The 12,534-nt window shown below is 42.7% G+C and overlaps 2 long non-coding RNA genes across 2 annotated transcripts in view; one reads left to right on the forward strand and one right to left on the reverse strand.

Moving 5' to 3' along the window:
• Positions 1 to 12,047, reverse strand: part of LOC117080045 — a 32,833-nt gene extending 20,786 nt beyond the window's left edge. Inside the window, exon 1 of the long non-coding RNA XR_004435691.1 lies at positions 11,942 to 12,047. This is a non-coding gene — a long non-coding RNA (uncharacterized LOC117080045). The remainder of the gene's footprint in view (positions 1 to 11,941) is intronic.
• Positions 411 to 10,451, forward strand: LOC117080040. Its single transcript, XR_004435690.1, has 3 exons — positions 411 to 2,382; positions 4,424 to 4,597; positions 9,724 to 10,451. It is a non-coding gene; the product is annotated as an uncharacterized LOC117080040 (long non-coding RNA).
• Positions 12,048 to 12,534: the final 487 nt, after the last annotated feature.

A 12,534-nucleotide genomic window follows, 5' to 3' on the forward strand; every position in this document is an offset into this window, starting at 1 on the left:
AGGGCTGTCGTTTCTGTCTGATGGTGCCAGCAGCTGTGCAAGAAGAGGATTGCTCCTGCTTTACAGAGTCAGAAGGAAGATGCTTGGCCAGTGCTGACATCCAGAGTGCTAGGGTTGATCCAAGGTGACCCACTCCCTCAGTCCCAACCCTAAACTCTCAAAAGAATTCAGAAGATTAGGGCCAAATGCTCAGCAAGGATTGAAGGCTGCTTACTTCAGTGTCCCAGTTTCCTTTTTTTGTTGTTTTTGTTTTTGAGACGGAGGCTGGAATGCAATGGCATGATCTCAGCTCACTGCAACCTCTGCCTCTGGGTTCAAGCAATTCTCCTGCCTCAGCCTCCCGAGTAACTAGGCCTAGAGGCCTATGCCACCCCACCTGGCTAATCTTTGTATTTTTAGTAGAGATGAGGTTTCACCATGTTGGCCAGCCTGGTCTCGAACTCCTGATCTCAAGTGATCCACTTGCCTCAGCCTCCTAAAGTGCTGGGATTAAGGCGTGAGCCACCATACCTGGCCCTCAGTGTCCCAATTTCATTAGCATACTACCAAGTGGAGGTGATGGCTTTGGAGTTCACTTTGTTTTTTAAGTGAGATACAGTGCTGAGTTTTTAGCTAGCATAGGGCTCTGGCATTTAAAGAATTGCTAAAGTAACCTCTTCTAGGCTGTTCTTCAAATAAAAGTGAAAAACAGTGCCCTGCACAAAAGTAGGGGTTTACAACATTTGTGGTGAAGGAACGAAAACCACAACTCTTATCACTAAGAAAGTCACATTTCAAGTCAGTATACAGAGGGACCTGTGAAGGTGAAACTAGGATCCAGGAGCAGGTGAACTTTGACCCTCAGGACCAGAGCCAGTCCAGATACGGCCTCCAGGGCCCTCACGGCACCCACACAAGGTGCAGCGTGCATACACTAGCCAAGCTTGGCAGCATCACTTCACGTCCACAGCTTACCCTCTTGTTACGTGTGATAGAGGAATCAGGACTGATTGGTTAACAGTGCATAAAAGGCAAAGCTGTAAACAAAAGACATGAAGAAGGAGAAAGTGGACACGAGTTATTCCAAAAGCACAAAAAGAGTTTTAGCCCAAAGAGGTAAAGTGATGGGCCAGCAACCACACAGTGCACTAGTGGCAGCACTGGTTCTAGAATTCAGGCTTCTTGGTTCCCCATTCAGACTTGCTCCTAGAACTTAACAAATGAAAAAGTTGTAGGCAACGCAACTCTGAACTTTTATTTTCCAGAGTTACGTAGTTCCCTTTCATCTCTGTCACTGGAAATCTGTAAACTTAACCTTTACTCTTGACTTTCTTGAAACTGTGCATTTTCTACCAGAAAATAAAAATCCCCAGGTTATTCCCTGTTTTAACAGGAAGTGAAAATAGCAAAAAAAAAAGATTATGTAAAGTGAAATGCCTTTTTATACAGTTCCAATTGCAAATGCAATTTAAAACATGATGAGTGCATTCCTTGGCTTGTTGCTTTAAAAAAAAAGTGAGAAAAAAAAAAAGAAAAGCAATGATAGGCATTTGTCAAAACTCATCACGTGGTCCACTTAAGTACCATATTTTTAAAAATAAGAATATTTTATCTTTCCTGTCCTAGTTCAAAATTCTAATTTGATAATCTGGTGATTAAATGATGGTAGATTAAGCCTGTGTCTTATGACACATGAGTCATTCTAAAGAAAAAAGGGTTCTCAAAATACCTTGGGAGAAAATGTTAACAGTCATTAATTCTGGGTGCCTAGAACCTGGGTATATGTTATATTATTAATTGCATTGTTCTATGTTTTTAATTTTTAAAAAAAAAAACCAACCTTGAGATCAGGGGTTCCCAATGTTCTTGTAAGGAGGAATTGGTCTTGGTTTCCCTGAATCCAGAAGACTTAAAGGATTGAGACAGTGGAGTTCTTAGAGGGAACTGTCCAGGGGATTATGGGATACTCCAGAGAAGAGGCACCGAAGCATCAACCATCTTGGAACTCTGCCAACTAGAACCTCAGACTCAACTGACACATCCAAACTAATGGCCGAGTGTCTCTTTTAGCAGCATCAAGCAACTCCCTTACAATACCACCCAAAGTAATTTTCCTGAAGAAAATTCTCCTTGTATCTAACTTCATTCAGGTTCTTGGGGCTTGCCAAGTAGCCAGCAATGTGACCTTAACTTGGTCAGTTGACCTCTCTGGTCCTAAATTTCCTAATCTGCAACATTTGAAGGTTTATTTTCTAAATGTTTTTACTTTAGTACTAATTTCTGTGAGACAGTCAAGCTATTCAATGTTAGGTTGAGGTACGTAAATCATTCCTGCCGGCCTGTGTACGAGGTGGTTCTGGTATCACTGTGGCCCAGCATGTGTCTGTCTATCAGCGTTGGCAGGTGAGTCATGCTCCAGCTACCTCTCAGATTCCCATGGTTTAGAGCTAGGGGTGGTGCCTGGGTAGAGGGACCAGTTTTGCTTTGTGGCTCTCGCTTGAGAGGCCTGTGGCCTTGACCCTTCCTGATTCATGCAGGCTGTGCTTGAAAGTATGATTATAATTTCACTGACCTGTGAAAGGGAGGCAAGAGTGCTTAAAGGGAGAAATCTAATTCCCTGTATTATTAACCCTTCTACTAATTTGAAGCTGAAAATCTCTTATTTGGGAATATCATTAATGTGTCTTGGAGTCTTCAAATGACAAGCAGAAAGAACTTTGATCCCATTGACACCAACACCCACCACCACTACCATTTTACAGAATAAACAAGTAAGACCTACAGAGGGAAATGCACTGGCCCCAAACCACACTGCTGGTGAGAATTTTCTGTGATGATGACATGGTGTCTTCTGTATTGAGTAAAAGGGAAAAAAATTACAGAACAGCTTAAAGTACAAGCCAACATTTTACCATGACTAAGGGAAGTGGCTCCCAGTCTTGATTCCCCATTTCCATTGCCACCATCTGGGCCAGGACCACTGACAGGGCTCCTAACTGTTTGTCCTCCTTCTTCCTGCCTGCTCCAATCTATTCTACACATAGGCAACTAGAGGCTCTTTTGACATGAAAATTAGTGGCATCACAGCTCTTCAATATTCTCTTTTGGTGCACCCTGTTTTTTTCTTTCATGGCACCACGATTGCGATTACATATTTTTGTTGTTGTTGTTCAGCGCCTGCCACCCCTTGACAACCTGCAGGGTAACAGAGACAATGAAGTCCCTGGCACCTAGGCACCCAATTAATATCTGAATGAATAAATAACTACTAACATGCTAGTGTAAGAGCAGCATTGAAGTCAACACTTGAAGAGTTAAGGTTTTCTGTTTTTGTACCAAAAGTCCCTGGGGAAATTACGCAAGTAGGCAGGGAACAGAGATGGGGAGATAATCTAACAATCCAGAGAAAGGAAGAAACAAAGGGTTTCTCTGCCCCCGTCATCCTCCAGGCAAGGTCACAAATGCTGGTTTGAAGGTTCTGAGCCTTGAGATTTTTTATGTCATGGAGTCACCTGACATTCAGATCAAAGGCCGACTCCGCTCTATGTTTGATGATCCTTGCAGCAAGCACAGATCAAGGTTCCCAAGACCTGCAGCAATTGGATTACAAGATTAGATCAGTTTGCAAAGTCCACCAAGATCACAGCATTTGCCATCCGTTAGGTACCTATTGCGTGCAAAGTGCTTTGTCTGTATTAACCCATTTAAGCCTCTCAATAAAGTAAGTGTTTATTATCCCCATTTCGGAGTTGAAGAAATGAAGGCTCAAAGAGATTAAGTAATTTGCCTACACTCACACAGCTGGTAAGAAACAGAATTGGAATATGAACGCATTGCGGAGTCCATGCCCCTTCACCATATCACATGATCCATCATTATTCTTGTTTGGCTTTCACATATTTTGACCACCGGCAAAAATATTGCTTATTTGTAACAGATAAAGATGAACAAGATGGAGGGGTGCAGGATGCTTGGTGAATACGGAACATACCACCTGTGCTTTGGAACTGCCTTACCCGCTGTCATGGCATGCTAGAAGGGGATGGAGACCTAGAAATGGTTCAGACCCTCACTAGTTAAAGTGTGGTCCGTGCACCAGCAGCATCAGCATCACCTGGGAACTTGTTAGAAATGCAGCATCTCAGGCTCCACCCCAGACCTCCTGACCAGAATCTGCATTTTAACACAGTATGCAGGTGATGTGGATGCATGTTCAAGTTTGGGAAGCACTGGTCGGACCAAAGGTTATCACCCCACACGTCCTTTAGAATCATGTGGGGAACTTTAAAGAATGCCAGGACCTAAGTTAGAATTCTTGGCAGTAAGGCTGAGCTTCTGTGTGCTTTTTAAAGCTTCCCAGAAGGGACTAGCACACAGTCAGGGTTGAGAACCTCTGACCCAGTCCAACCTCACTGCCTTATTTTCTCTTGTATTTCTCATCCAGCCACTGAGACAAGTGAAGTGACCTGTCAACACTGTGGACTGAATAACCAGGGAAGGCTGAGGAATGCAAGTGAATGTAAAAACCACCTGGAGGGAAGCATTGCAGCAAGAAAGGAACAGCAAGTGCAGAGGCCTGAGGCAGAACCAGCGGGAAAAATGCTTTGAGATGAGGCAGGTAAGGAGCTACAGCCTTGCGCTGTGAGGCCAGCTAGGGGTCTGGGTTTTTTTCCAGGTACAATGGGAGGCCACTGGAGAGTTTCAAGGAGCATGGATTACAGGATTCGGGGCGAGCTGTAGGTGCTCAATTGGAAAAACAAAACAAAAACAATGATTGTAAAATGCAGGAATGGGAGCATTTTGGAAGCTATTGCATTTCACCCAGGGAAACATGATTATGGCTTGGACAGAGTGAGCAAACGTGGAGATTAACAGAAATGGGCAGATTTGGGCTATGTTTTCAAGATAGAGTTAACAGGAGTTGCTAAAAAGTTGGATAGGTGGGAGAGGTGTGATGATTATAGGAATAAGAAAAGAGAGAATCAACGATGATCACTCCTAGGCTTTCATCCTGAGTAAATGGGTAAAAAGTTCCATGTATTGGGGCAGAGACTGGTGAAGGAGCCAGCATAGGGCAGAAATCTAGAGAGACACATGGCTGAAGACATCAACCAGACAGTTGTTTGAATGAGCTTAGAGCTCTGAGGGAAGGCCAGGATGGAAATACCAAAATGTGTGCACCATCACTGTATGTATGGTGTTTAAGCTGTGGGGTGGAAGTGAGAAGACCCGGGGATTTGGGCGATGGAGGGAGGTGCATACAGACAGAAAAGAGGGTGGGACTCAGGCCTATCTCCTGGGACTGCCAACCTTTTAGAGGTCACATGAGGAACCAGAGCCTGGAAATGAGGCTGGATAGAAGGAGTGGCCATCAAGATGAGGGGAACTCCTAGAGAATACAGCATCACAGAACCCCAGGAAAAAAATCTGTCTCAAGTTGAACAGAGGAGTCAGCTGCTGAGAAGACAATCGAGGTCGTGGCGAGGTGTCAAGAGCAGTCTCATGGAGTGGAGAAGACAGAAACCCAGAGTAGAGCAGGTGAGGGAGAGAACAGGGCATGGGTGAGGAGAGGAGGCAGGAGCTATAGCTATAGAGCTATAGACAAGGCTTTTAAGAAGTTCTCCAGAGAAGACGTAGAGAAATGAAGCAGTTGCTGCAGGAGAATAGCGGGATCAATGAAATATTTTTATTTTGCGTTTTAAAAATTGGAGCCACTAAAGCGTGGCACTGTGCCAATGGGAAGGATCCAGAAGAGAGAGCGAAATGGGTGATGTGGAGAAGAAGGCAATCACAGCAGGGGCAAAGTAATCAGAAAGACAAGTTTCCGGGCAGATTACTTACTTATGCAGTAGAGATGGTCAGGAAGTAGCCACTATTGAAATAGAGAGGTGGGAAAAAAATTATGCCGACAAGCAAGGGTTGAAGCAAATTATGTTTAGAAGGCCCTGGTGAGCGAGTCTGTGTATATCCAGCCCTGAACAGGAGAAAGGCACTGGCTGCAGCTCAGCCTAGAACATCCCAGGCATCTGAGAGGTTTACACCTCGGCAAGCTGTGGTGTTTTTCTAGGCTCCATGAAAACCTGGATGAAACATTCCTGAGGACCATCCAACACCATTTTCCTGAGAGACAAGCTGTAAGTGCTGTTGTAGTTACAGATCCAAGTCCCTGGTACATTGATATCAAGTAAGGGCGCCTGCAGCTCAGAAGGCAGTTTCCATTACACTGGACAAGAGTGTGGCTGCCTGAGTCCTAGAATTGCAGTGGCTTCTGCTGACAATGTGAGGAGTAGCTGCCCCGTCCAGAGTGTGGCCCTGCGTGCTGCCCCCTCCCCTGGAGGGACTGCAGAGAACAGCTTGGAGCGTGCCCTTCCCTTTCCCTTATCTCACCCGCTATGCTAACGCTGCTTATCCCTCAAGATCCCAGTTGTTCTTCCTCAATTCAATACAAACTAATCAACTGCCCTGGGCTTGGTTCTGTACTTTCTATCCTTGATATGGTTTAATTTTCACAAAACACCTTGAGGTGGGTATTATCACTCCCATTAACAAAGAATAAGGTGGGGGCTCAGATAGGCTAAGTAACTTGCCCAAAGTCACACAGCTTGTAAGCAGTGAAAATGGGATTTACACTCAGGAATGTAGCCCTTCCAACAGCCCTGCTGCCTGCAAAAGTGACTCAGATGTGGACTTTGCAGTCTAGCAGAAGTCTGAAAGCATCAAACAAAGAGGCAACTTACAGTAGCATGAAATATGCAACCACCACCATATGAACTGTGTTTGCAAAGCCAGTTAAGTCAAGGACATACAAATTGCTATGGATTTCAAAGGAAGATTGGAAAAGGCTTCTTGGAGGAAGCAGTGCATGCATTGGACCTCGGGTGTTGGGCAGGATTTTGCAAGGCTGAGGTAGTTAGGAGGATGTGCCAAGAGAGCAGCCTCTTCTGGATCAAGACCAATCCACTCAATGCCTAATTCCAGCCTTGTCCACCACCCATTCACTTCCCAGGGCTTTTCATCTCTCACACTTCCTTTGTCCCTACGTCCTCGATATCCACACCAGGTCAGACACGTAGAAGGTGCTGAGTGAATATTAGAGTTCAGCAGTGTCCTGCCTGGTCCCTATTTCTAATCTATCCTTTAACCTATCCTTATAGTAGCTAAATTTCAGGACAAACCCTGTCCACAATAAAAACTACTTCTTCTAGGGAATTTGCCCTGCCCATAGTTCCTGGAACACCACATGAAAACCCCCCACTAATCCACACACCCACAAACTCATAAGGCAGGCCTCAGCTGATAAGACCTTACCTGGGCCAGCAGTTCATTGGCTGAGCAGCCACCAGTCAGATTCTCTTGAGAGAGTCAAAGACAGTCAGTGGTGTGCACCAGAGTCACACAACCCTGGAAAGTTGGCACACTAGCAAAGGAAAAGCCTTGACGTGGGAGCAAGAGGCCCCAAGGGGTGGAGGGAGCAGCCACCACCGCCCACCCTCCCAGGTCCTAATTCCTCCCCAGGGAGCCCAGCAACACTCCATCTCCTGCTTTGAGGCATCTTGGAGACAGCCTGCTGTGCCTTCACAATTCTTCTTATCACTTTTTTTTCAATTTTAGACCATATTTATTCACTCCCACCATCAAAATTGAAGAAAGTAACACACAAAGTTTCTCCCTCCTTCTAATTTTGCTTAATTTTATGATTATTGCCGTCAAGATGTATAACCTTTTTTTTTTTTTTTTTTTTTTTGAGATGGAGCCTCTCTCTATTGCCCAGGCTGGGGTGCAGTGGCGCCATCTCAGCTCACTGCAACCTCTGCCTCCGGGGTTCAAGCAATTTTCCTGCCTCAGTCTCCAAGTAGCTGGACTTACAGGCGCATGCCACCATGCCCAGCTAATTTTTGTATTTTTAGTAAATACAGGGTTTCACCATGTTGGCCAGGGTGGTCTTGAACTCCTGACCTCAAGCAATCCACCCACCTCAGTCTCCCATATTGCTGAGATTACAGGCATGAACCACTGCACCCAGCCAAGATGTATAACTTTTAAAAAACATTTTATTAAGTAAATTTTCAAAAGGAAGGAGAATAATGTAATGAATTTGATGTGTTAGCACCAACTTCAACCATTATCAACGCTTGGCCAGCTGTGCTTCATCTATACCCTCACCTACATCCACACGTGGGTTTCTTTGAATCCAATCCCAGGCATCATGTCATTTCATCTGTATCTATTTCAGTACAGAATATCTAAAGATTAGGACTTTGAAACATACTCACAATACTGTTTTTACATCTATAAAAACTATAAAATTTAATATAATCAAATATACAGTCAGAGGTCACATTTCTCTGGTTGATATACAGTCTGTTTGGACTGGGATACATATATAAGATCCTTCCATTGCTACTGATAAAATGCTTATGTCTCTTTTAATCTACAGATTCTCCCTCCATCTCTTTTCCTTTCTTGAAATTATTTATTGAAGAATCTAGGGTTCCGATAGCAGAGTTTCCTATACTCTCATTGCAACCCCAGAATATCAGTTGATCAGATTCAGATTTGATTTTTCTTTTTACAAGACTGCTTCAAACCAACCAGGGAACTGTTGGGGGCAGTGGGGGAAGAAGACTGCTTCATAGGTGATGGCGGTGATGTGTACGTCTGTAACACAAAGGACAACGCCTGTGGCTCTCTTCCTCTAACTCTGTCTCTTTGTCTCTTTTAGTGATATTATCAGCCATTGATGGCTCATATTCACTTATTAGGAATTACAGAATGATCTTTCAAATCTATCATTCCTTCTTTATTAACTGGAAAACTTCTATAGTGACAAAGTCCTTCTTTTCAACTATTTGTTTACCCTAAGGTACATTTTACAAGGGAAAGATAATATAAATGCCTGATTATTTTCCTTTATCAGTTTTCAAAACAATGAGGTAGTTTTTTAGCATCCTCCAAAAATAAAACCAATGAAGTAACATTTTAAAAATATATTGGGCAGGGCAGGCGTGGTGACTCACGCCTATAATCCCAGCAGTTTGGGAGGCTGAGGCGGGCAGATCATCTGAGGTAAGGAGTTCAAGACCAGCCTGGCAAACATGGTGAAACCTCGTCTCCACTAAAAAAACAAAAATTAGCCAGGTGTGGTGGTGCATGCCTGTAGTTCCAGCTACTTGGGAGGCTGAGGCAGGAGAATCATTTGAACCTGGGAGACGGAGGTTACAATAAGCCGAGATCACACCACTGCACTCCAGCCTGGGTGACAGGGCAACACCCTGTCTCAAAAAATAAAAATCATTATGTCTCTCTCGAAAAAGAATATCATTATGAATTCATGGATTTAAACTTTTTTATATATTTCAATTCATTGCCATTATTATCCTTGTTGATATTAATACCATTCCATCTTGGCCTGACAAATGCATATTCAGCTTGGTTCCTGAGTGCTTTTGACATGACCACAAATAGCCTTTGATGTTCCAGACTCATCTTGTTCTTTCTCTGCCCTCAACATGTAATCAATGAAGTCTTCAAGGAACCTTGATTTCTTTAGTGTGAAACAATGATTCGAGACCACAGTCTAGGCAGTAGGAGCCCCCTTTATTCAAACTTGAGCCAGTTTGAATGGATTTTCCACCTCAGAGCTGAATGGATGTTGACTAGAATTCTCAATGTTTCCACCAAAATAAGTTATGAAAGAAGCAAATCTGGTCACACAAACCTAATTTAATCGCTTCCCTTTTTCAGACAACAGTGCCAAGATATTCGATGGAGAAAGAATAATTGTTTCAACAAATGGTGCTGGGACAACTGGATATTCACATGCAAAAGAATGAAGTTGGATCCCTGCCTCATGCATGTGTGTGTGTGTGTGTGTATAAATTTATATGACAGACACTGTCCTTTGTGTTATAGATGTACACATCACCACCATCAGCTATGAAGCAGTCAGGGTTTTTTCCCCAATAGTTCCCTGGTTGGTTTGAAGCAGTCTTGTAAAAAGGAAAATCAAATCTGAATCTGAGCAGATTATATTCTGGGGCTGTAATGAGACTATAGGAAACTCTGCTATGGGGGACCTGGGTTCTTCAATAAATAATTTCAAGAAAGGAAAAGAGATAGAAGGAGAATCTATAGATTAAAAGAGACATAGGCATTTCATCAGAGGCCATGTAAGAATGTTTCTATTGTATATTACATATTATATATTCATTCATTCATTTATCCAACACACATATATACATACTGCTTCCCTACACTACGCCAGGTACTGTTCCACACACGAAGGATCCAGCAAAATGTACAAAAATTCTAGCCCTTGGCTGGGCGAGGTGGCTCATACCTGTAATCACAGCATTCTAGGAGCCAAGGCTGGCAGGTCACTTGAAGCCAGGAGTTTGAGACCAGCCTGGCCAACATGGTGAAACTCAGTCTCAATTAAAACTACAAAAAAATAAAAAAATTAGCTGAGTGTGGTGGTGCATGCCTGTCCCAGCTACTCAGGAGGCTAAGGCACAAAAATTGCTTGAACCCGGAAGGTGGAGGTTGCAATGAGCCGAGATTTCACCACTGCAACTCCAGCCTGGGTGACAGAGTGGGACCCTGTCTTAAAAACAAAATAAAATAAACAAACAAAAAACTTCTGGCCTTTGTGTTGCTTACATTCTCATGGAGAGAAGAAGGCAATAAACAAAACATATACAAAGATTTTATACAGTATAATACATTGAAGATAGTCAATGCTATGGAGAAAAATAAAGCAGAGAAAAGGGGTGGTCAGTAGGGGAACAGGGAAGAGGAGGGATCGCAGTTATAAACAGAGTGATATTTGAGCAAATGTTTGACGGAGGTGAGGGAATGAAACGTGCAGCTAATTGGAGGAAAAACATTCTAGGCAGGGGAAATAGCAAGTGCAAAGGCCCTGAGGTGTGCATGCCTCGTGTGTTCGAGGAATATCCAGGGAGCGGAGTCTGGGGAAGGCAAGTATGAGCTGAGGTGAGAAAGTGCGAAGAGAGACAAGCTCTGCTATTTTATTGGAGCAGAGCACAGCAGCGTGTTTACATCTAAAAAGAGTAGAAATTATTCTGGATGGTGACTCCACAAGGGGAATGTATGCAGCTTGCCTGGTTTAAGATAAGGGTCATAATCAGTGGCACACAGGAGCCGGCACGTACCAACTTGCAACAGTCAAATGTTTAGGAACCTTGAGAGCCAGTTGATAAACACAGCTGTTAGTAAAAATTAAATTCTGGATTTATAATTAAATAAGTTATATTTAATAGTATTATATTTAACAATACATATTTAACAGTAGCAGTATTTAGTGCTTAGAAAGTGGTAAAGGCAACAAATTGGGGCTTGATTTATTATTTGTTGTCTAGGCTTAGGAAAATGACGAAGAAAATGTTAATAATAGAGCTTTAACTTAGAATCATGTTAACTTGGAACCATTACATTGCAAATAGGACAAAAAGTTAAAGAAATACTTTTCTAGCAGTCAAAAACTATTGCCCAAATCAACAAAGAAGTCACTCACATCACTGATGACACTGATGAACTAGTGAAATGTTGACAAACATCTGAAAGTTAAGGTTCCTTCATTTTAATCTTACAGGTATCAGCCAGCATTTATGTCATAACTACTTGTTTGTCAATATCAACCACAGGTTGGCATACAATATATGCCAAGGGTTCAGCAAAATACAAGGTTCAGAAACAAGGGTTCAGCAAAAAGCAATGAAAACATTCTAAGGGAATCAATAGGCTATATGGAATTTACAGTTTAGAATACTGTATAATTTCTTATTATTTGTACATTGGGTGCTACAATTCCTTTATATCAGTAAGATTTATCTGACACTTGCATATGTTTAAAAAAAAAAAAGTTTAATTTCTGGAGTGCCAGTTATTAAACATTTACCAGTACACCTCTGACTACAATCTGATCCAATCTAATTTTACATACCTTAGAGCCCAGACAGATAGAGGAGAGAGAGGCCTCTCAAGGAAACGAAGCAATGAAAAGGAATGGAGTTACTTCAAAATCATTCCGCTCTAGAATTCAGAGTCACTAGGCTGGAGACGAAGAATTCCTTTGTGTTTATATTTATGATACCTTCTATTTACAGTAGGTGATTCTAGCTCTCCATTTATGGTAGTGATACAGTTTTGTTTGTTGCTCTTTTTATTTTCAAGTAAACTTGTTTAAATTACCAAAAAAAGACAATTTCGAGACAAATGTTAAGTAAATGATAATACAGGAAATACACGGAAGTGGTAAAAATTCAAATGATGACCTGCAATGTCTACACTGGGAAACACTAGCTCAGTGATTAAGAACACAGGCTCGCTGGGCATGGCGGCTCACGCCTGTACGCGCCACTGTACTCAAGCCTAGGCAATAGAACAAGACTTCCCCTCAAAAAATAAAAGAACTCAGGCTTTCAAGCCATATCTGGGCTCAAATTCAGACACTCCTAATTCCATTACCTTTGTGAATTCATTGGCCTCAGCGTCCTTGTCCATAAAACAGGGACGCTGCCAACTCCACAGGGTTGC

This window comes from Trachypithecus francoisi, unplaced genomic scaffold (assembly GCF_009764315.1).
Source record: "Trachypithecus francoisi isolate TF-2019V2 unplaced genomic scaffold, Tfra_2.0 Lachesis_group0, whole genome shotgun sequence".
Taxonomy (NCBI): domain Eukaryota; kingdom Metazoa; phylum Chordata; class Mammalia; order Primates; family Cercopithecidae; genus Trachypithecus; species Trachypithecus francoisi.